Source organism: Balaenoptera physalus (genome assembly GCF_965194825.1).
Source record: "Balaenoptera physalus genome assembly, chromosome: 3".
Classification (NCBI taxonomy): domain Eukaryota; kingdom Metazoa; phylum Chordata; class Mammalia; order Artiodactyla; family Balaenopteridae; genus Balaenoptera; species Balaenoptera physalus.
Window position 1 is genome coordinate 146082212 of NC_138890.1, and position 22646 is coordinate 146104857.

General features: G+C 41.7%; 1 long non-coding RNA gene across 1 annotated transcript in view; it reads right to left on the reverse strand.

Moving 5' to 3' along the window:
• Positions 1-880: 880 nt before the first annotated feature.
• The window catches only part of LOC309656913, a 542283-nt gene continuing 520517 nt past the window's right edge, over positions 881-22646 (reverse strand). The window contains exon 2 of the long non-coding RNA XR_014261607.1: positions 881-1432. This is a non-coding gene — a long non-coding RNA (uncharacterized lncRNA). The remainder of the gene's footprint in view (positions 1433-22646) is intronic.

A 22646-nucleotide genomic window follows, 5' to 3' on the forward strand; every position in this document is an offset into this window, starting at 1 on the left:
TAGGGTGCTGATGTACTAGTTGCAGTTAAAACCCCTGACTTCCATGCTTGCATTCATAAAGAAAGCCTCACTGCATGTGCCAAGAGACTTGTAATAACCATGATAAATGTAAACTTTTAAAATAGAAATGTTAATAAACTCTTGCCTACTGGTACTTTAGATAAAACAAGACTTCATGTGGGAAAAAATGTTCCACTGTTAAAAAAAAATTGAAACCACTGTATTTCATCCATTACCCTCATCCTACTGATGAAAAAACTGAGGCATGGGGACCAGTACTCTTGCCTCTTTTGGTCCTAGTCCCTTCTCACTATATAATATAAAATTTGAATTAATCCATAACTATTTATTGTGCATGATTTTGTGGATCCTGTGAGGTTCAGAAAAGTAGAGGAAGACCTGGTGCCTTCCTCACTCCAGACAACTAGCCCAGAGGAAAGCTTGTGATTCCAATGAAGAGGAAGAACTGACATGGATAGAACAATGCAGGGATGGTATAAAGTCCAAAGTCCATGGACCACAGCAGTACTACTTCAATCCACAGAGGGGGACAGAAATTGCTGGGAAAATTAAGTTGTGTAAGGAAAGGAGAGGTGAGGGAAAGGCACCTGACAGGACAGTCTGGGATGCAGAAGACAAAGACTTGTGGAATCACTTGTACAATGCTCTCCTACAATGCCTGCAGGAGTTATTTAAGCTAATTGTTTATTTCATTTACTGTGGGAAAATTCTAAGTCTTCCACTTTTCCATTGACCTGGTATCCAGACCTTTGGATTCACCTTCAAATTTGACTAATGCCAACTCTAAAGTCAAACATACAGGGGGCCCATTATGCTAATCTAAAATAGACTGGATTGGTTTCTTTTCTCTTTTTTTCCCCTTTCCTTCTTTCTTTCTTTCTTTCCTTCTTTCTTTCAACTTGGGAAAGAAAGTCATGAGGATAGGGACAAGATAGCAGCAAAAAAGATTTTTCTAAAACAAGATTAAAAATCTTGCTGCAGAACGGTAAGAAATAAAACCATATCAAGATTCTGTCAGATTGAGGCAGAGGAGGACGGCAACTGGATCCAGTTAGCTTTGCACAAAAGTCCCCCAGTAGAACGTTTGCCTTCTAAAGTGATGAGCATTACCAGTGTTAAAAAGATTATTTAATTTTCTAAGGTCTTGCTCTTTGGCATTGTTCACATTTAGTTGCCTAATACTGGAAGCTCCAGGCCTCCTGGTTCACTGCTTTGAAAATCTAAAACATATGACAGGGAAATTCTAGTGAACTCAACAAGAAATCCTCCTCATTTAAAATTACCAGTCAGGGACTTCCCTGGTGGCACAGTGGTTGAGAGTCCTCCTGCCAATGCAGGGGACACGGGTTCGAGCCCTGGTCCAGGAGGATCCCACATGCCGCAGAGCAACTAAGCCCGTGCACTACCACTACTGAGCCTGTGTTCTAGAGCCCACGTGCCACAACTACTGAAGCCCGGTGCCCTAGAGCCCGCGAGCCTCAAGTATTGAGCCTGCGTGCTGCAACTACTGAAGCCCACACACCTAGAACCCGTCCTCCGCAATAAGAGAAGCCACCGCAATGAGAAGCCTGCGCACCGCAACAGAGTACGCCCTGCTCACCACAACTAGAGAAAGCCCACGCGCAGTAACGAAGACCCAACACAGCCAAAAATAACATTTAAAAAAAGTAATTAAAAAAAAATTACCAGTCAATTCAACTGCCCAATACGTGTGGAGTGCCACATGTTCAAAGCCTATAAAATTTAGATGTTGTTTACCCAAGCAGCTTGCTTAGATAGCAAGCTAGACACAAAAAATGTCGACACTGCCTCCTGTAACTGTACACTGCCCTCCCTCCCAACCTGGAACTGGCCATTGATATTCAATAGTGCCCCAGGGCCCTGGGAAAGTTCTTAAATAAACCTGCTTGCTGTAAGCACACAGACCTGCACTTTTCGGACCATTGCTTGTAGCTGTGTAGCCTCAAGAATGCTAATTAGATCACTCACAAAAGGCAGGTGCTCTCAAATGACTTGGCCATTCCCAAAAGTAATCCTGCTGTCCTGAACGTTTGCTTTTTAGGTGGAACCATCAGGCCGTGACTGCATTATTATCAGTGTGAATAACACTTATAAGTGAATAACACTTAAACCCCAGTTCTTGGGTCTAGGTTCCAAATCGAGCCACACCGTCTGATTTTTGTATTTCTATATCTTCTAAATGTCTCTGACAACATCCATACAAACTCAACGCCCTGCAGAGGCAAATTTCTAAGTAAACATTATCTATCATGGGATGATATATTCATCAAGAGCTAGGACAGTAATTTTGGGTTGAGAGTGGGTGATGTAGGGGGAATTTACTACTGCTTCTTCCTCGATCAAGGAAGACTTAATAAGGAATTTACGTATACACAAAAGAAAATGTGCAGCAGATGTAAACTATTATATATAGGATGGATAAACAACAAGGTCCTACTGTACAGCACAGGGAACTATATTCAATATCCTGTGATAAACCATAATGGAAAAGAATATAAAAAAAGAATGTATCTATGCGTACAACTGAGTCAGTTTGCTGTACAGCAGATTGGCACAGCATTGTAAATCAACTGTACTTCAATTTTAAAAAATTAAAAAAAAAAAAAGAAAATGTGTTTCAATTTGAGACAAGATGATTCTTGAATTCTACACAAAAAAGTAAACATCAGGGTCCGATGTCATGCCTTGGTTGCTCCGGTCATACAGAGACATCTCAAAGCACAGGACTCCAAGACTGTAGGAGGGTAGCAAGATTGTAGCTTAACCAGTTTTCTTCAGCACTGAGTCTATTCTTCGCCAGTTCATAACAGCCTCCTTATATCACCGTAACACCCGCCTCTTGGGGTCAGTGAATCCTGTTGTACATGCCGCTGAAAGGAGGTGATAAACTAAAGACATCAGAATTAAATATAGGTCCTTATGAGTTCTAGGCATGACCTGGGTCCCTAGCAACTGCCTGGAGCTGATACATTGAATTAACCAGCTTCCTGGAAGCAGCAGGTGACCAACTCCATTAAGCTAGTCGACATTGTATTGTCATCTTTGACTGACGAGCTATTCATGGAATTCCTCTGCTCTTTGAGATTCCACTCACTTAGACCCCTCTTCTGTATGCAGCCCACATGGGGATAACATGGCTTGATTCTCCCTGATGGAGCAGGATAATGCCTACTGACATTGATTACATTGGTGGTCCGACTTTAAGTGAGAGTTGAGCTTAGGATATTGATCTCAGTTTGCAAAGTGTTTCTTTAATCACTTGATGATCTATTCTCTGAGATATTTAAGCTGGCTTTCTGCTCCTGGGTGGAACATTAGAACCAAATCCCAGGTCCATTTCTAAGATGATTAGGGCAGAAGCAGTTATGGTCAGTGGTCTAAGGACTACAGACCCAATCCTCGGGAACAGATCAAGATGCTCTGCAGCTATTGTGGAAGGAAAGTGAAAGAGACGACGAGCAAGACCACCAATACTGCCGGGCAAATATCCGTCCACCCATATCAGAAGAGACGCATCTTTCAAAACACTGAAGCAGCATCCTGCCAACAGGGTGTTCAATGGTAAACAGCCGCTCTATCAATAAAGAATGAGGGCAGCTTCAGGAAAAGGGAGATCCACAGACAGGAGATATCCAGGAAGCGCCTGAGCTGACTGCAGGCGCCCACTGTCCGCATCCAGGAATCTGATATGGGACCAGTCCCTGCAGGTCAGCCACGGAGCAGCCGCAGAAAACCACATGGCTTTTGAGCTCATGGACGTCTCTGTAAGTCCCACACAACTGAGAAAGGGCAGTCACAAGTCCACTCCACCGAAAGACCTCCGAGTCCCTAAACGTGCTTCACTTGGGCTTTCAGTACCAGGAGCTTGTGCTCAGGGAACAGTTCCCTCAGCACAGAAGAAGGTCCTCAGTCCTCAGAGTGGGTGGGGACGGGGACAGGGATGGGGCTGGGGGTGGGGATGGCATGTGTGCATGCACACCCGTGTGTGTGTGTGTGTGTCTTTGAACCTATTGGAGGACTTAAGACAGTGTAACATTAGGAAGAGCTCCAGCTCTAGAGTGAGAAAAACCTGAATTTGAATCCTGACTTTGCCAATTACTAGCTGTGTGACCCTGAACAAGTTGCTTCCCCTTCTGAAACATCAAGTTCCTCATCCGTAAAATGAGAGTCATGATAATGCCGGCCTCATGGCTATTGTGAGAACCTGAGCGGTGGATGCGACGATGCCTGCAAAGCCATGGTAGAGTGCCTGGCACATCGTGAGCACTCAAGGCACCGCGGCTACTGCCTTCTTTATCCAAAGTTTCCTCAGAATCTAAGACACACATGTGCACGTGTGCATATAAACACACACACACGTGGTCTCTGTCCTCTGTTTTTAACCTCCAGTTCTCTGAAAAGTACCTATAGGCGGCATAGGATATTCTTTACTACTATAAACCATGAAAACTTAAAAATATTTAAGGAGGGTTCAATACATAAAAACTACTGAGCTAGACACTATGTCAGGTGCTTTAAAGATGGACTCAAAGTTTATGCTAAAGAATTGGAAAATAGAGTCGGATAGAGAGCTTGAGTCACCAAGACACCTCTTTTCCTTTATTTAAGCAGGTCCTGAAATCCTATCATCTTCTCTATAGAATCTTTCTTAAATAAGTGGGGAGGGTGATGTTGGAAATCTTCTGCAAGCCATTCCCTTAATGCAGATATTCAGATGGAGGCAGGCTGATGAGTGAGGGGACCAATGTAAACAGAACTTGAAGCTCCCAGAGAAAATGTAGGAACATATGTGGTTATTTGTAACATCTGTGTATCAACAAGTAATACCCCTATGTCTAGTACCTACCTACCCCAGCCTCATGAATAGCATGCATAATTGTCCTCCTTGAAGGCACCACTATCCATTCTGGCTTTTTCTGAGGATCTGTAATCTTTAGGATCCTGTTTGAAGCCACATAGGCAGAAAGTAGAATTGAACTACAAACCACTATGGAGGGAAACAGAGTATTCACACCCTTCCCCTCAATTCCCAAAGCAATATATACAAATATCATACCTATGAAAACAGACATCCACATATACCACAGAAATATATCATGCCCCTGCTCTTGGCAGGCACCCAACTAGCCCCAGCTGCAGCCTTAAGCAAAATCTCTTAGCAGCTACTTGTGGTGGCCATGAAATATGATCATACAGGAGTCATATTCCTCATACCTGTTCAACTTTGAAACCAAATTCCTGGAGAAACCAATGAATAGCTCGCCTATTCAAAGAGTCAGTGGTTGCAAAGCAGCAGGATTTTCTCTGCTGGCATAGATTTGTAAACTGGTGTCAACCAAAATTAAAGCGGGAGCTTTCTGAGAGTATGTGTTTCACAGGAAGGCAATAAGGGAACTTAAGCCCATGACAACCCTGCTTAGGTTGGCGGAGGTATTCTGCAAAAGAAGACAAGTGGGCACATGCCAAGCCCCGAGACTCCTGAAATGATCAGGAGAGAATATAAAAGTCAGCGTGTCCTGTGGGCAGTGTGAATCTCCTGTTACAAATCTCTAGTTACAAATCTGTAACTGTGTTTGCTGACTCCCTCCACTAAGGCACTGCACTATTTCAATTCAACTCAGCGTGTATGTATTTAGTCACTAATGTGTGCCGGTGGATGATGTTTGTTTGAGGTGTCAGGGGTGGTGAGGGGAGGCCAGCGGAAAACTCAGGAAAAGTGTAAGGCATAGCTCCTGCCTTCCAGAGTTTATAGTCTTGTCACACACACACACACACACACACACACACACACACACAGAGTACTATGAAATATCAGTACAAGGGAGAATGTGATAAAGTTTCCAAAAATAGTTCAGGCGGTGAACTTAAGAAATCTCTAATCCATTAGAAGACTTGAACTGGAACTTAGTGTTTCTCCCTTCTTTCCTTCCTTCCTACCTCCCTTCCTTCCTTCCTTCCTTCCTTCCTTCCTTCCTTCCTTCCTTCTCTCCTTCCTCCCTCCCTCCCCCTCCCTCCCTCCCTCTCTCCCTCCCTTCCTTCCTTCCTTCACCAAACAGTCACACCCTATACACTACTGTATGCCAGGTACTGGAAATACGATGTTGAGCAAAATAAGACACAGAACCCATTCTCATGGAGTTTACTAGCTAAGAGGTGACTGGACTTCCATCAGATTTCTTCATAACGCAAATAGTAGCAATTCTTGCAGCCTTGCTTTTGGCTTTCATATGTTCCATCCAGTCAGTCATCTATTTCTATTTCTCCTGGTGCTTCCCTGATAATCATCCTAAAAGCTCCCATTCATTGAAGGCTTACCATGTGTTCGATACTAAAATCTTTACTTGTATTATCTCATTGAATCCTTGAATCAGTCTTATAAAATCAGTGTGATTATCCCCACTTTGAGTTTAGAGAATCAGGCCCAGAGAGGTTAAAATTTTCCCCAAGGTCACACAGCTTGGAAGGATTGAGATCGAAGCCCTCGGATTCCAAAGCCACCTATTCTATGAGGTATTCCTTGAAGATCTAGCTGTGCAGGTTAAGGGTATCAGGAAGAAGCATTTTGTTGTCACCTCCATTAGAATAAGAAGGGAAATGTGGCACATGAAGTATTAAAAGCTTTTTTTAGTAGGTAATCCAGCCAAATGACAATCATACCTTTATTTCTCCTTGACCAACAAATGAACAACAAATATTTGTTCTTTTTAACACTAAAAATCTAACGAAAACCTCCTCTATTTAGCCTTGTATGATTTTTTTTTTTCATTGATGCCCTGAAACATCAACTTCCTTCCTCCTGGGATCCCCATGAAGGCTGATCTAAAGAAAGATGTGGTATTTGCTCCAAAGTGTTGATTCCCAGGTACCCTTTCTCTCCCTTTCCACTAAATGCTCAACCTCAAGGGCCACCATCAACAGCATTTGGCAGGCGATTCTCCTGAGAGCCTCAGAAGCCTCCTGCAGAACTTCTGCTCAACCCAAGCCTCCCGAAGGTGACCCAGCAAAGGAGGGGAGACCCGCCGCCGTGTCCTGACATTCTCCACGGCTTCTTTTAAGGAACAGCTGGGCCATAATAGAAGGTTACTCAGGGATACCCACAGGTTTGACAGGAGCCCATATTTTAAACAGAGTGGATACTAAATCCATCCAACTCCTGGAATGTTACTATTCTCTCAGGAACCTGAGAGAAGTTTCTGATGCTGATCTATAAATCTCCCTGGCCTAAAATACCCCAAATTAGTTTCTGTGCCATGGGAACATAAAAATGATATGGCTTTCTTCTTTGACGTGTCAGTTAATAAAGAGTGGGCGGTGGAGCCCAGATGCTGCCTGACAGGTCTCTGAAGGGTTTATTCGTTAAAAATGGGAAACACTTTAATTACCTGTTTGGGTTTTTTGTTATATGTGTGCATTATATGTTTAAAGAAAAAAAGCAGGTCCTTTGGACATTCAGGAAATTATATCATTAATTATGTCTGTCAGAACACTATGTGGCCTAAAGTAAATGGAAATTTCTTTTTCCCTTTCTTCTTCCTTTTAAGATGTTTTAAAAATATTGTTTTTGTAATATTTCCACAGACTCTACTAAGTACTTGATTAATGAGGAGAGTAGATTTAGCAAAATTACTGCATCTTGTTAACTGATGGCTTGCTTAACAGAAAATCTACTTTCCCTATGTATGTGTTACTCAAACTAATATTGATGCTAATTTGCATTCCTAACATACAGTAGCCATGGGGGAAAGGGGAGCTGAGCCAGGAGCCTAAATGGTATAGGGTTGGGATCATGATTCTGGAAGGCATCCCCCACTGAATCCCGGAGACAGGATTGCCATTCCCTTGCAAAGTGTCATCCGCTTGATGTGAAGACCCACTGGCTTTGCAGCCATGAAGGACTGATGAGACAATACAGTTCAGGAAACTCTGGACTAAGAGCCAAGGAGGGGTTAACTGTCTCTGGCCAATGCAGAGAAGAACATCCTGGTTTGAGGCCATATACTGCCTGTCCCAGATCCTAGCTCCCATCGGACCACACTGGGTTGGGAAGTCAAGAGTATGGTCCCTGTATCTTTGGGAGATAAACTCTTCAATAGGCTTGGAAGAGAACCCACACCCCATGATTTCAACCTAGAACTGGTTTTGTAGGGAGTCCCCAGGGAAGCAGCTATGCTGATTCTTAGAGCAATTCAAAGAAAAGAAGGGATAATTGGAGCCCTGGTGCACTTGGAGAGAAGAAAAATTTAGCCAATATGCTCTAAAGCCAACAAGATTCTTTGAAATGCTCTGTAGAACTCTCACCTCTTCTAGGGCTCAGTGGTTGGCAAGCATGGTCACTGCCATTTTTACTGGATGGTTCAGCATGGCAAAGGATTCATAAATATCCCCATCTGTGAGGCTGTGCATGAAGAAAGAGGGCGCCTTCTAAAACTGTAATGGCTTCAAAGAATGGATGAGACCCTCAAATGCACTGCAGGTGGGAAAATAAATTAATGCCACCTTCCTGGAAATCTACTTGGCATAATATATCAAAATGTATAAAAATGTTCCCATACTCTAAGTTAGCATTCTCCTCACTAGGAAGCTACCTTAAGGAAATAATCAGAGATAGGAACACAGATTTAAGTTTAGGAATGTTTATCTCTGCATTATCAATCATAACAAAAAAATTGGAAACTAAAATATCAACAATAGGAGATAGGTCAAATGCATTCTGAAACATCCAGACTATGGAATTTGAAAAGGCTATGTAATGTTTTTGAAAAATACTTAATGACATGGAAAACTGTCCATGTTAATGGTGACTGAGTTATTGGATTCTGGTGATTTTTATTTTCTTCAGCATAGTTGTTTGTGTTTTTTAAATTTTCTACAATGAGCAAGAATTATTTATATTCAGGGAAAAAAACACACTATTATAGAACAAAAAGAAAGAAAGAATGTTGAGTGTAACCTTTGACCAAACAATGATTTGGGCTCCATATTCTTCCCTAAGACAGATGGTAGGCCCTCTTTTATTTGATTGGAAGGTCATCACCATTCACCTTGGAGAGCTGCACTGAAGCTGACATTAGTCAAGTTTTCTAGCTCCTCTTGGACACAGGCAGTCTCTTCTAGAGGAACCCAAAAAGGCATCCTATACATACTATAGCCAGTAAACTGTAGATGACCCAAAGTTTATGCAGAGACCGGTGCCTTGGCAGCCAAGCTCAGAAGGGCTGGCTTTCCTTCTGAGTTCTTTACAGGCTGCCTAGCAAAGGTCACACCAATATTGATGGCGGTCTTGGACTGAGAGGGTAGGACACTAGTCATTAAAACGCAGCCAGCTGTCCCGCAGCACTTGTCGCCAGTGTAATTGGTGTCTGGATTTCCCATGCCCTTATTCCAGGAAAAAATTGTTTGGTTGGATTTGGGGTATTTGTAAACTGCAGTGACCCCTCCAATGAAGGTCCATGTCCTCCTCTCCTTTCATAAACTCAATATGTATTCACCAGAAGGCAAAATATCCCCTGCCACCCTCTGAGTGTACATTAGGGCTATGTCAATCACATCACACAGGGGCATGTGGAAGAAGATAAAACTTATCAAACATGAAAAAAAAAGCTCCATCTTTATCCAAATCCCAGGCACACTTTGCCAAACACTTTCCCTGAAATTTTCAAGGCCACGTGTTTGAAAGGGAAATTTAATCCACATGTTTCTGATTCATATGTACACTTAATGCATCAAAATATCATCTCTTTGAAGTCCAAATGGCCTTTTTATAGACTTCTTCCTTAGGAATGGAAAGTTATGTTTGGCCAAGAACTAACAAATTCGAACCCTCCAAAGTCCAAGTTCCTTTCCAAGTCCCCAACTCCGAAGATTGAACCAGGCTTTGAAATACACCCTCTGTCCCCCTAGCCACCCCAATGTAACTGTAAATCTTGGGATACTTGTTTCCACCATGCCTTCTCAATCTTGATCATATACTTTCATGGAAGCTTCCAATGAAAGCAAATTAAGAGCTATCGTCCAGTGAAGTACCACAATAATACCATGAGGGAGAGCAGATGGAGGAAGGGCTAGCCCTCACCGCCCCCTCCAGGGACCTGAGAAGGAAAATCAAGTGATTGGCCAGGAGTAACAGAGCGGTTGGGGGCAGAGCCAACAATTCAGTCTCAACTGAAGACCAGGGCTGGGGATCCCAGGTTTCCCTTGGGAACCCTGATGGTAAAACATCACAGTGGGAAGATCTGGATTCAGAGCTTCCACAATTTTATTCTCAAATGTTCCATTACAGACATGGCTCCAAACCTCATGATGAATGGATAGGACTATAAGCCCATGGAGCCTCCTCAAATCTCCTGTCTGAAGATGATTTGAAACATAAGTCAATGCTGTCAAAACTGGAAGCTGGGGAAGAGCACTGAAAAAGATGAGACAGAATTATCCATTTCATGCAATGTTTTCATCAAGCTGAGCCCTCCCCACTAGCTGGGCCCCAAGTTGCTAATGGTCAGTGGGCCAGAGAAGGGTGGTATCTTCTGAGTTAAACAGAGAGGATCCATTCTTTGCCTCTGAACTCCTCTCCAGACAGTGGGTCCCTTGAATACAAGTCTCTGTCTAATTAATTCATTGTCATATCCACCACAGTGCTTGGTATATGGGGGTTAATACGCTATCATTGAATAAATTGAGTATGCCTATTTAAAATAAAATTTAATGGACTCTTCTATTATTCCTTTGACCATCCCTTCTACTTCTTCACTCATTTGTACTTCCAAAATTTAACTGTAGAAACATTATCAGTACCATCTCTCCAATGTACCCACTATTAAGCATTATTTAGTAAAAATAAATCAAATCTGTATCTTAAGCAATTTGCCTGCCTTCTATCATTAATCTTTTCGAGTGGGCGGATGAACGGTCATTTGTAAACGGGCATAAAACACAGCGAATGTGAACTGCAAATTCAGTTAAGCTTGCCTTCTTAAGATAATAACTGAAAATGTTTATCAACTCAAAGATAATGCATCTAAAAATAGCCAGTCATGTCTACATTAGGGAGTCAGGAAAAACTGTGGCTTATTATTTCCACCCTTTGTAGGCTTTTCTAATGAACTTCACCAGTTAAAACCATACTGATCTACTCTTGAGTGTGTTAAGTAATACTGATTTCAAACTGTTTTTAGAGAATTGCTTATCAAAGCTCTGTCAACCCCAAGGGTTGACGTGAAAGTAATAAGATGCTTCTCACCTTTCAGCTTCCCTGGTGGAATCCACATCTGTGAGTTTTTAGTAAGCCAAAAATTGGAATAAACTAGCCAGGCTACCATTCCTTCTCCAAATAGTAAATATTGCCATAACTACCATATGTTTTGGAGAACCCAATTATGTGCCACTTCTGCTGTCCAGATGCGAAAACTGAAACAGGTGGACTATTACATAATATGCCAACAAGCTGGATTTAGAATTTGATGATCAGCATCTCCTGTCTATGGCTTAAACGTCTGAGTAGTATCAGATCCCAAAAGCTCTTCCTTCCTTTTAGTCTCATGGGACAGTAAGGGATCTTGGGAATGATCTGATTCTATGGCTTTTCAAAAAATGCTTAGTAGCCAGTTCTTTCTATCCATTAAAATCTTATGCAAATGGCCACTATGTAAAGTCCATACTCTTGAGGGGACTCTGGTTGAAGATCAAGTAGTGGGGTACTAGGAACCCCTTGTCTATTTGATCCTGAAAGGACTCAAAGACTGACCAGAATTCCTCAAAGCACAGGTTGAAAACCTGTTAAATAGCTCACTCCTCAAAGCCCCCAGTGGTGAACTGACTTACCTAGAGTCTCTAGGCTAATGAAAGAATCAAGCCTAAACCCTAGGGGTCCTAACTTTGCGAGTTCTCTGCCCACTATATCACACTGAAATCATTTAGCAGGGGAAGATTCATTTTCTAAATCAGCAACCCCATGATTGCTACAGCCTAAACATCAGAATCAAAAATGGTTAATGCGTGGAAAACAGAACCTTCTTGGATCAAGATAAAATCATAAGTAGGAGATAGTGTCATAGTTTAGATCAGGAATTGGCAAACGTTTTTCTGGAAAGGGCCAAATAGTAAATAGTTTAGGCTTTGCCATATGGTCTCTGTTGCAAGTATTCAACTTTCATTGTAGTCATAGACAATATGTAAATGAATGAGTGTGGCTGTGTTCCAATAAAATTTTATTTATGGACTCTGAAATGTGAATTTCGTGTAATTTCACATGTCACAAAATACTGTTTCTTCTTTTGATTCCCCCCCCCCACCAAAATGTTTAAAAAATAATAACCATCACTAGCTTATAGGCAGAAAAACAGGCAGCGGGCTGATTTTGGCCAATGGGCTGAAGTGTGCAGACTTCCATCTAGAAGAAAACTTTGCTCTACAAAATGCTTAAGCAGGACTGAATAAGATCCACAGGCTCTATAAGTGCTTAGCACATAGTTCTTAGAAGAGCTCAGACAAGGTAGTCACTCCCTGAGTGTGAGCATCTGGGCTGCCTTTTATTCAAGTCCTGAGGGCCTAGCAGAACCCCACTGGGGAAAAGTAATGTCTCCTTGCCTTTGATTGGGAACCAGTGGGGTCAGTGCCCTGTTAAGGGGCGTGGTAGGAGGTGGTGAACTTAACGAAGGGTTTGTGGCTCAACGTGGAGGAAGGAAGGTGAAGACCTGGGCTCTGGTGGCAAGATCCCCCCTATCTGATGCTGAGACCATTTAAGCAGTTCACTTGCAGACAGTGTTTCATTTCACTGTAGGTTCAGGGTGATAATAGGAGCCAGGATCACTTATTTGGCTCTTATATCAGAATCATTCATTCACTGTCTTGCATGCTTATAACCATCATAGTATTACCTAACATGGGCAAATAGGGAGTGTTGATGTGCTGTATTCCATCTTTTGGGAACTGGGTGAGTTTTTCTCATGGAAACAATTTTAAGAATAATTAGTGGTGTCACCACTACATTAAACAAGCATAACTCAGAGGATTTAGCCATAAAATGACTTACTCAGTGGAGCTTGATTGGTGGACACCCTTGGATGAAAATTTGGGCAGTCTCTCAACTTTTCTGATAAGCTTTAAGAAATTTAAATAGTCTCAATCCATTATTATAAATGTCTAATCCCATGTAAATGTCAGGCTTGCTCTAAAGTTAAATCTTTCCCCTCTCCCCCCATCACCCCTACCCCAAGCTAGGGCCTAACTATACACAAGAAGCCTAAGATCAGGGAAAGGGGCTAAAGAAAATGTCTTCCCTCTTCCATGGCCCAGCACTTTTATTCCTCCTCCCTCAGTTTGCTAAATGTGTTTTCTGACACCTCAGAATGAGAAGTCATGGAAGAAGTAAAGGAAATCAGGCAGGTATGTTCTTACTTGACTGATCTTATTGTGATACTTCAGCATTGCCACTCTCGGGACCTGGCAGGCGTCTCAAGATAAATCTCTCATGGGCACTTTTCTGGGTTCTTTGGAAATGCTCCATAACTGTAGGTCTGCACCAGCAGAATGCACTTCTCTGCCAGCTTCTCTGCCAGTGGTGGCTTACTCCTTCCTTAGCCCTAAGAAATCCAACTGTGTCTCCAGCTTCCCTCTGCTGCAGTCTGGGTGTCCCTCCTTTCAGAGAGGACGTAAGGAGAGCCCACGCTAGTTATCTCTTGCTGTAATCCTGTTATCTGCCCCGACAACTCTGAAAGTGCTAATCAATCTCACCTCAGAGCAAACTCTCCTTCACTCCTCAGGTCAGAGCAACTAGCCTGTCTATCTCAGCTTTGGGGCTTTCCAGGCGATGTCAGACACAAGAACAGCCTAAAGGGACACACAAGTCCAACGGGTGTCCTAGAAACCCATTTCTCTTTATTTGAAGAGGATGGGGAACAACTCCTCTGGGGGATTCCTTTGGGTTGAACTTCCTCTCCCCAAAAATGATCTCCACAAATTTTCAAATGTACTCCTCTCCTAGACCATTTTACAACCTCAATATGGATGAAGGGTTCAAGGTCTTAAGTTTTCAGGCAACTGCTTTGTGTATCCTGGTCTTACTCTTCAGTTTGGAATGTTATTTCCATTGTCGTTGGGTGTCAACAGAAACTTCCATGGGGACCTCCTTTTTCAGTCATTTATGAGGAGAGCTTCCCAAGCACACCTTTGCTATAATGCAATGAAACCAGTGTGAGCAGCGCCACGGCTATAGAAGCTGGTCACGGCGACAGCCCTGTCCTCATGTGAAAGTTTCCATAGCATCAAGGCCCTGCTTCTCCTGATTCACATGGCACTAAGGTAGCCAGTGGACTATTCATTGCCCCGAGCAAACCACATGCTTCCTTTCTCACAGTATTTGCTCATGCTGTTCCCTCAATCTGCAGGGCCCTCCCTTTCTTTCCCATCGGAAAATCTTACTGATATTTATCCTTCAAGGTTTTGCTGAAATGCCACCACTGCCATGAATTTTCCCTCAAAGCTCCGTTTTGAATTCTCTACTCCTCCTCTTGTGTTTCCATAGCACTGTGCTTCGTAGCCCCAATGTTGTTGTCTTTAGGAATTATTTTAGCCAACTGTATACATGGCTGCCTCTCCCACAAGCCAGTGAGCTCTGCAAACGGCAGAGACCTTGACCTACTCCTCTTCATACACCCGCTGTCTCGGCACCAGGCCAAGGTTCTGCTTTATCAAGGCAGAAAGAGGACAGAGGGAGAAAAGGATCCCAGGTGCCCTCAAAAGTGGCAGGAACCATAGCTTTAGAGCAGTGAGGGTCTGCCCTGAGCAGTCTTGCCAGGCAGCCATTCCTATAGCACAGGACACGCCCACAGTACATTAGATAAATGGGGAAATGATTCCCACATTGCACAGGACCCTGCCTGTGCTCTGGCCAGACCCTCAGACCTGGTTGGCCAGTTCTGTGTGTCCCACAGTCCCTGTGTTCTTGATGTTTTAGTGACTAACACCGGCAACACCACTTTGTCACATGTGCAGATCACAGGGACTTTTGCATCCTCTCTTCTCTCCTCCATCTCCTGGCCCTTAGCCGATAGTTGGCCAGTGAGGGAGTATCAAAGTTCAGCAATCTTACCTCAAGGCAGGACAAACCTAAAGTGTCATTTAGGCTACAGAGCTCCCTGTGCGATTGGGCTGAGTGACTTACCTGGGGTCACACAGCTAGTAAGTGGCTGAAATGGAATTTGAACCCAGGCACTATTTACCATTCCCATGGATGGCTTGTGATTTTAAGTATTACAGCTACCACGTTAGGTCTAGAGACAAAGGGGGTGACTCACACCGTTTACAAAAAAAGAAAGAGGAAAGCAGAATATTTCTATATTCAACTACAATATGGAAAATGGCTAGATTAATCCATCCCCAAATTATTTGCATTGCACAGATATTATTTTCCGAGTGAAAAAATGAAAAATTAAGATCTTTAAACCCAGAAAGAACTGGCATTGAAACCCAAGTCTGTTACAAGTCAGCTGTGAGGCCCCAGCTAGATTATTTCGGTTCTTCCACTCTCAGTTTTTCCATATATAAAATAGATATAATAACACCTAACTTGCTCTGTTATAGAAAGGATTAACTATAGTATATAAAAAGTGCCTAGCACATGGTCCACAGTCAATAAATGGCCACTGTAGTAGTATTAGTGGCAATAATATAGACCTGGCCTCTGTGATTTGTGTAACTCTGAGGCTCACAAGTACAAATATAAAATCTCACCATGCATAGTGATAATCCCTAAATATAATGGAGTGTTATTGGTAAAAGTTAAAACTTTGAAGACTGCATTTGGGAAAAAAGAATATCTATTTAGAGAGACCCGTGTACTTACACTCCGGCTGGCATGTCAGGGATGATCTATTTGCCAGTAATCAATGTCTGTTGGGAAATGAAAATAATTATAAACATCATCGTGTGAGAACTAGGGAATGAGTCCTTCCCAAGATGGGTTGCAACTGCACAATTTCAAGCTGACATTTTATTTCACCTTAAAGAAATAATTGTATTTAATAAGGTAGTTATCACTAAAGGGTTAGGGTCTGGAAACCAAGCTTCTATTATCTGATGCATAACAGTTACAAGCAAGATCTGTTTGGGGTTGAGAAAGTCATAGGGAGCCCCCAAAACTACTTTTCCAAAATGTGTTAGAACCCCAACAAAAGTACGTAGGTACTGAGACCTTAAACTCCATTGGAGTCAAATATCAAGTTTACTCTTAGAATAGGTGTATATACTTCCATTTGCCTTTTTGTTTTCTGGTTATAGATCGTGTTTGTTTGTTACACAGATTGTAGGAAAACATCTCTGGATAGCCTTGACCATTCTAGAGGTGACAGAAGAGTACATGGTAGATTTGATTCATGAAGACAACCAAATATGGCCAAAATATTTACTCTATTTTATACGCGCATTTGACTGTCTATGGAGAAGAAAATTAGCCAAATAAAAGCAAAATCGCCATTTACTTTGGGCCCAATTGCCACTGACTCTGTCTCTGGTTCCAGGCTAACCTGATAGACACACTCTTTCCCCACCAGAAGACTGATTAACCATTCCAAGTTTCTAAACAAATCTAGAAACACAGCCCCACTGAGGACCCGTGGCCAGTCAATATTTGCCAGCCTCCCAACCTCAAGTGAGAGGAACAAGCCAGAGGTTCATAGGTCTCTCTGAGCAGGTCAGGTTGATGCAAAAAAAGCTGATTTATGGAGAGTGGAGTGGGAGACACTTCAAAAATATATCTTCTTTTATTACTTGGCCTTTGAGTTGAACTTAATTACATATAAGATAGAGGTTATTGCTCCCCTCTGTCTTCTTTTATTTGTTTATGCCAAAGCAACCAGATGTCATCAGAGCAGGAACAACAGTAATTTGAGAAGTAAATATTTCTGTCAACCCACCTGCTAGGCACCATGGAGGCCAAAAAAAAAAAAAAAAAAAAAATCAATCTTTTAACTGAATTAAATTTGTTTGGGTTTTTGTTATTTTATGGAATTCAGACACTCTGACCTGTGAATGCCTCAAATTGTTTGGCATAGCGTAAAAAAATACAAGTAATAGAAATGATCCTTCAGCCCTGAGTGAGAGATAATTTACATAGATAATCTCTCAAAGACAGACACAGGGAAGGGGCTACCACACACAGTGGATGAAATTTGAAGGTCCTGGATTAGATGCCTGGCTTGGCTATTAGATGTATCTTGACTCTGGGCATGTTTTTACATTTCCTTTATTTTTATATGTAAATTGAGAGATATAGATTCACTGGCTGAAATCTAAGATTGCTTCTCGCTGCATGACTGGGGGAGGGTGGGGGACAGCCACGTTACATGTAGGATAATTACAAATTCCATAAGAAACCTCGTTCCACTTGTAAATAGAATCATTGTAAAATAACAGTTAATATCTTCCCAAACGCATGATTTCTCACTGCAAAACAATGAAGTTAATAAATACAATTGATATTAAATTGATGGCGAGTCTTTGAAAATTCGATTAATTTTTCAACATTTATTTATGCTCTTATTATTTCTAGTTTTACTCCATTTTTCAAATTCATTTAGAAAACTCAAATTAGTAATGGTCTTTTACCAACATTATGGTGTATTCCGTTTCCATCAGGCAGTACCCATCAGTAATTTTTCAAAGTTTTTGCATGTAAGAAAATAAGACATACATGTTAAAACTATCCTAATGGTGGTTTCATGTATCGCTCTCTGAATAAGGTGGTAGATCCTACCTGAATGCAAAGACACACCTTAGTCACTGATGCTTTTTAAGATCCTCATTTGAAAATAACAACAACAATAATAATAATTACACGCCTCTGGTTTCAAATATGCAGGCATAAAAAAAAACTTGCCAAAATTTGAACAACTTCTTTTTCTTTCAAGCACATCAAACAAAGCTCAGAACCTTCAAATCGTTTATTATTTTTGTCTTATCACGCAGTTCCTGTTGCAGGTTGAACTCCCAGGAAAACACCCTGAGATAAGTGTGTAGGAAGTTTATTAGGGAGTGCTCCCAAGATGAGCACCTAAGGAAAAGAAGGGACTCAGAAGCAGGGATTGAGAAGAGGGAGAAGTTGGGCTATGATATAGTCTTAACAGACACCTCTACCAAACCCATAGGGAGCCCTGAAGCCAGATGGTCCTTCAGACCTATCCCAAGTTAAGGTAAAACAGCTGGAGGAATAAGTCCTTTAGCCCTGAAGTTGGATCTCTGTAGCTCTTCACAGCACCCACTGTAGTTCCTAATGGAGCCAGTTTTAAGTATGTTAACAGTCCAGCTGGTTTGTTACCAACAATATTTGTTGAATATATACCATGTGCTCATTACTACAGAGACTGCCCAATTTTATATAGGTATCTTTGCTATCAAGAAACTTATAATTTACTTGAGGAGAATAGATTAAAATGCAAAAGAAAATATTTGCACAATAAAATTTTAAAATAACAGGTAAAGACAACAACAGCTGAGAATTGAGGGTAATCAGACAGAGGTCATTTTAAAATTTGAAGGATAGAGGAATGACTTGATTCTGTGAAGCTTGGAACAGGAGAACTTGAGTTATGTCTTCAAGGTTACTAGGATTTTGATGGGTGGAGAGCAGAAGGAAAGTCATTCTGGGTAGCAAGGTAGCAACAACAATCAGAGGGCAAAATGCAAAGCACTTGGGAGTAATCTTTGTAAAAGGACCGTAACTCTTTGAAGAAAAGCATACTAGGACTGGAGGTAAGAGAAGTGCACAGTGAGATGTGGAGGCCACTCAGGTGGGTCCAGCTTTTCTGGGAAGCATGAAGGTGGAAGCATTTGGCTCTTCCAGGAATGGCAACTGCAATGACCACTTTTGATTTATCAAGTTCTGATGAGGGCAGAGGTAACCTGGTTCTGGGGCTCCATGTAGCAGCATCTCTCTTAGCAGGTCAGTTCCAGCCGAGCCTAGAAGACCATTCTTTCTGCATTCCCAACAATCCCATGAGCTAATATCCCTTAACAAATACCTTTCTCCTTAAATTAGTCAAAGAAAATTCTGTTGTACGCAATGAAGAACCCTAATATTTACACATTTTCCTGTCTAACATTCACAATAATTGCATGAGTAGATAGTATTATCCTCATCTTACAGGTAAGGAAACTGAAGCTACGAGGTTAAATAAATGGTCCAAGGTTTTCTGGTAAGTATGTGGTCAGGCTCAGATTTGAAGCTAGGGCAATCTCATGCTTAAATCCATGCCATTTCCACAATATCATAACTGTTTCCCGAAGGCAGAGACATGAATGAGTCTCAATATTTTCCATATGAGTGTGGGTATCTACAAACAGAATAGTTTCCATAATGGGTCATTAAATATTACATTCAGACTCTGGACTGAAATACATAGTACTAGATGTGAATCATTCCGATGGCAGAGGAACACCAAAAAGTGGAAAGTTGCCTGCAACCCATGTCAAAGGCAGAAAAGGATGAGTCCCTGGAGCCAGTGGGCCATCCTAGCTCTGCCCAATTCTACTTTCTGCGATTGTTTACCAATTTAACAACCAAACTCAACAGCCATCTCTGTAGCCTCATAAATAAATTCAAGGCCACAATGTAAAGCAAGTTTTGCCCTACTCAACCCATGTTGTTCCATATATTGAATTTGATCATCTCATGAAGGTTAAATTCCTCCCTGCAAATAACAAGTAATTTAACCACCTGTCTTAGCCCTTTCATCTTCAAGATCAATTTTATTAGTCAGACTCACTAGACAGTGGCCAAGAGTGTGTATTTCTAAGACCAAGTGTCCATGGTTAAAAGCAGAATCTGTGGCAGGATAAGAAAATAAATGATACAGTATGACCATTACCTCCTCCTAAGCCCAAGGAAATATGATCACCCCGGACTCTGTACCATAGGCTTCACCTTGGTAAACTAGCAGGAAGACTCACGGTCAATGAGTCTCAGTGCAGCCATTCTGTACCTACCACAACTAGCTTTCTGAAACTCTGCCGGAGAATGACATAGGCTCCAGGGGAAAGAGAACTTACACTCTGACCTCAACACTTCAAACCTGACTTCACACCAGTTTAAAACACTTTATGGCACCCTTCCATTCATACAGTGTTCTGGATGTTCCTTTCTGTCCTCAATTCCATCTTTAGCACAGCTGACAAATGCTGCATGGACACACAGCTGTCTCCCGAGAGGAGCCCCATACTTTTTAAACAGCTTTGCTTTGTGACCTGACCTGCAGGCAGGCTGCATACTTCAGTGCACTGACAGCTAAGTCATGTCTTTTGTCCCAGGCACACAGATACAGCAGGGTAGGGAAAGTTCACAGGCAACGCTCACATTTCAAAACGTAAATAAATGGCTCACACCAGAGGCCCAGTGCACTTAAGTTTGGAAAACAAAACCTCCCAAAGAAAAGAGTGACCCAAAGGGTACTATTCAGAAATCCCTCCAGCACCTTGTGGCTATGACAGCTGCACCTGGAGGGCTGAAAATGAGGCAGATCTACCACCAGCAGGAGACCAGATGTCCCGCAATGGGTAGGACATGTCAACAGTCTTAACTTCTATTCCTTCCTGACTTGTTCCCTACATATCTTTCTGATATATTTTTTCCCTACTGAGCCCTATTCCTTTCTTCCTCTCTTTTTTTTCCTTTATCCCTCTTCTCTCTCTATTATACTTTGTACTTCTTATTCCTCCAGATTTTGCTCATATTTCCTGGTTCTGCAGCTCCTATTTTTTCTTATACTTGCAAACCTTTTATTTTCTTCCAGTTTTCCAAAGACCTTTCACAGCTGTTCCCATCTGTTTCTCCTAAATGACCCTCCCCTCTTTAATCATACACATATCCTCTCTGATTCCACCTGCCTTTAATAGGCTGGACCCTACAATCTCCACACCCTAAATCCTACTAACAAATATAAGCTTGGGATAGGGGTGGCTAGGGGCCCTGAATTCTATCACCCTTTAAACACCAGCCACAGATAACAGACTCACTAATAGGTACCAACTTTATCATTTTTCTGCAGTTATCTGGGTTTTTTTTATATTTACTTTTTGACATTTAACTCATTTCAAACTTTTACAATTTTGCAACACAGATAATTCCTGTTCACTGTACAAAAGTAAGTCACAACAGATAAGTAGAAAGAAATGAAAAGTCATCTGCAAATCCACCCTTCAGAGAATACCCTGTGTTTCATGATTGACTTGATGAACACTTTTAAAGATACAAAGATGAATGAGAGAGACATCCTCTGAGGAAGAAAATAAATAAGCAAATACAATACAGCATATTTAGTAAACAGCAAGAATCAATAGGAGCAAGGACAAATAATTCACACCTTGGGAAAGCCTCCTGGAGAAAGTGTCATCTAAGATGAGCCCTGAAAGAAGAGCAGCAATTAGCCAGGCACAAAAGAGGGAAAGGGAACTTCCCACAGTAAGTCCTTAAAGACAGATAGAGTTTGGCACTTTCAGAAGACCAAAGGGAGTTCAACGTGGTTGAAAGCAAGGGGCAATGTTAGTCGACAGGTAACGTAAGGAGAGGTAAGGAGTGGCCAGAGGGCACAGGACTTTGTAAACCACATGAAGAATTTTCCCTGAAGGCAATGGGAACACTGAAGGATATTGAGCAAGGGAATGATCAGAGTTGTACTTTTAATAGAACCATTAGCCTAAAAGATAGAACCACAATACACAATAGGTGCCACCCTCGTAATCAGAACTGGGAGGGAGGGCGGGAGGGAGGGAGACATAGGTAGTAAGTAGTAGAAGCAGGATATAATCTCAAGCAGTCAACTATGCTATACTCTCTCATGATGTCTGCTAATGAGGCTTAACCACTCTGGGTGATCGATCAGGAAACGCAGGCAAATATGTTTTGTATGTGAACTACACATCTTCCTTCTTATGATGGAATTAGCCCTTTGCCTTGGACTTGAGGAGTGATTGATTGATTTCCCTGGTTGAGAGCTGGGTAAGCTGGAGTTGTGTGTGAGGAGAGGCCTTTTAAGGGACACTCCACAAGCACTCTCAGTACCCAAGACCAGAAATGATCGCATGAAATTACCCAGGTTGCTGTTTTGACTGCCCCCGAATCACAAGTGATTATTCAACCTCATGCTTTCATTTCTCTGTGCAGCTCTTATCACAGCATACTTCTAAATATTATTATTATTGAAAATTGGTTCAGATCCTGAAAGAACTTATGATTTCCCTACTCTTGACAGAGCCTTTTCTATTACTCACTGACACCAGGGCAATTTCTGTTGCTTGTTAAAGCAGTACAGTCAATATAATTGTTTGGACTTGAGCCTTAAGATTAGACAACTGCTTCTTAAACTTCTTTATGGAAACTCAGAAAAAGAAGGAATACATTTCATCTTAAGATCTAGTACAAACATAAATATCTATATAATTGAAATGAAACTTTGAAGAAACAATAATTACCACTACAGCATGTGATGCAGGTTTCCATTTTCTTTTCCATTCCGTTCTATTCTATTTCTATTTATTCTATGATATTCTATTCTGAGTTGGGACAACCGCTTTGGGAAACTCTTTGGTAGGGTCCATTAAAGTGGAATATACCATATCCA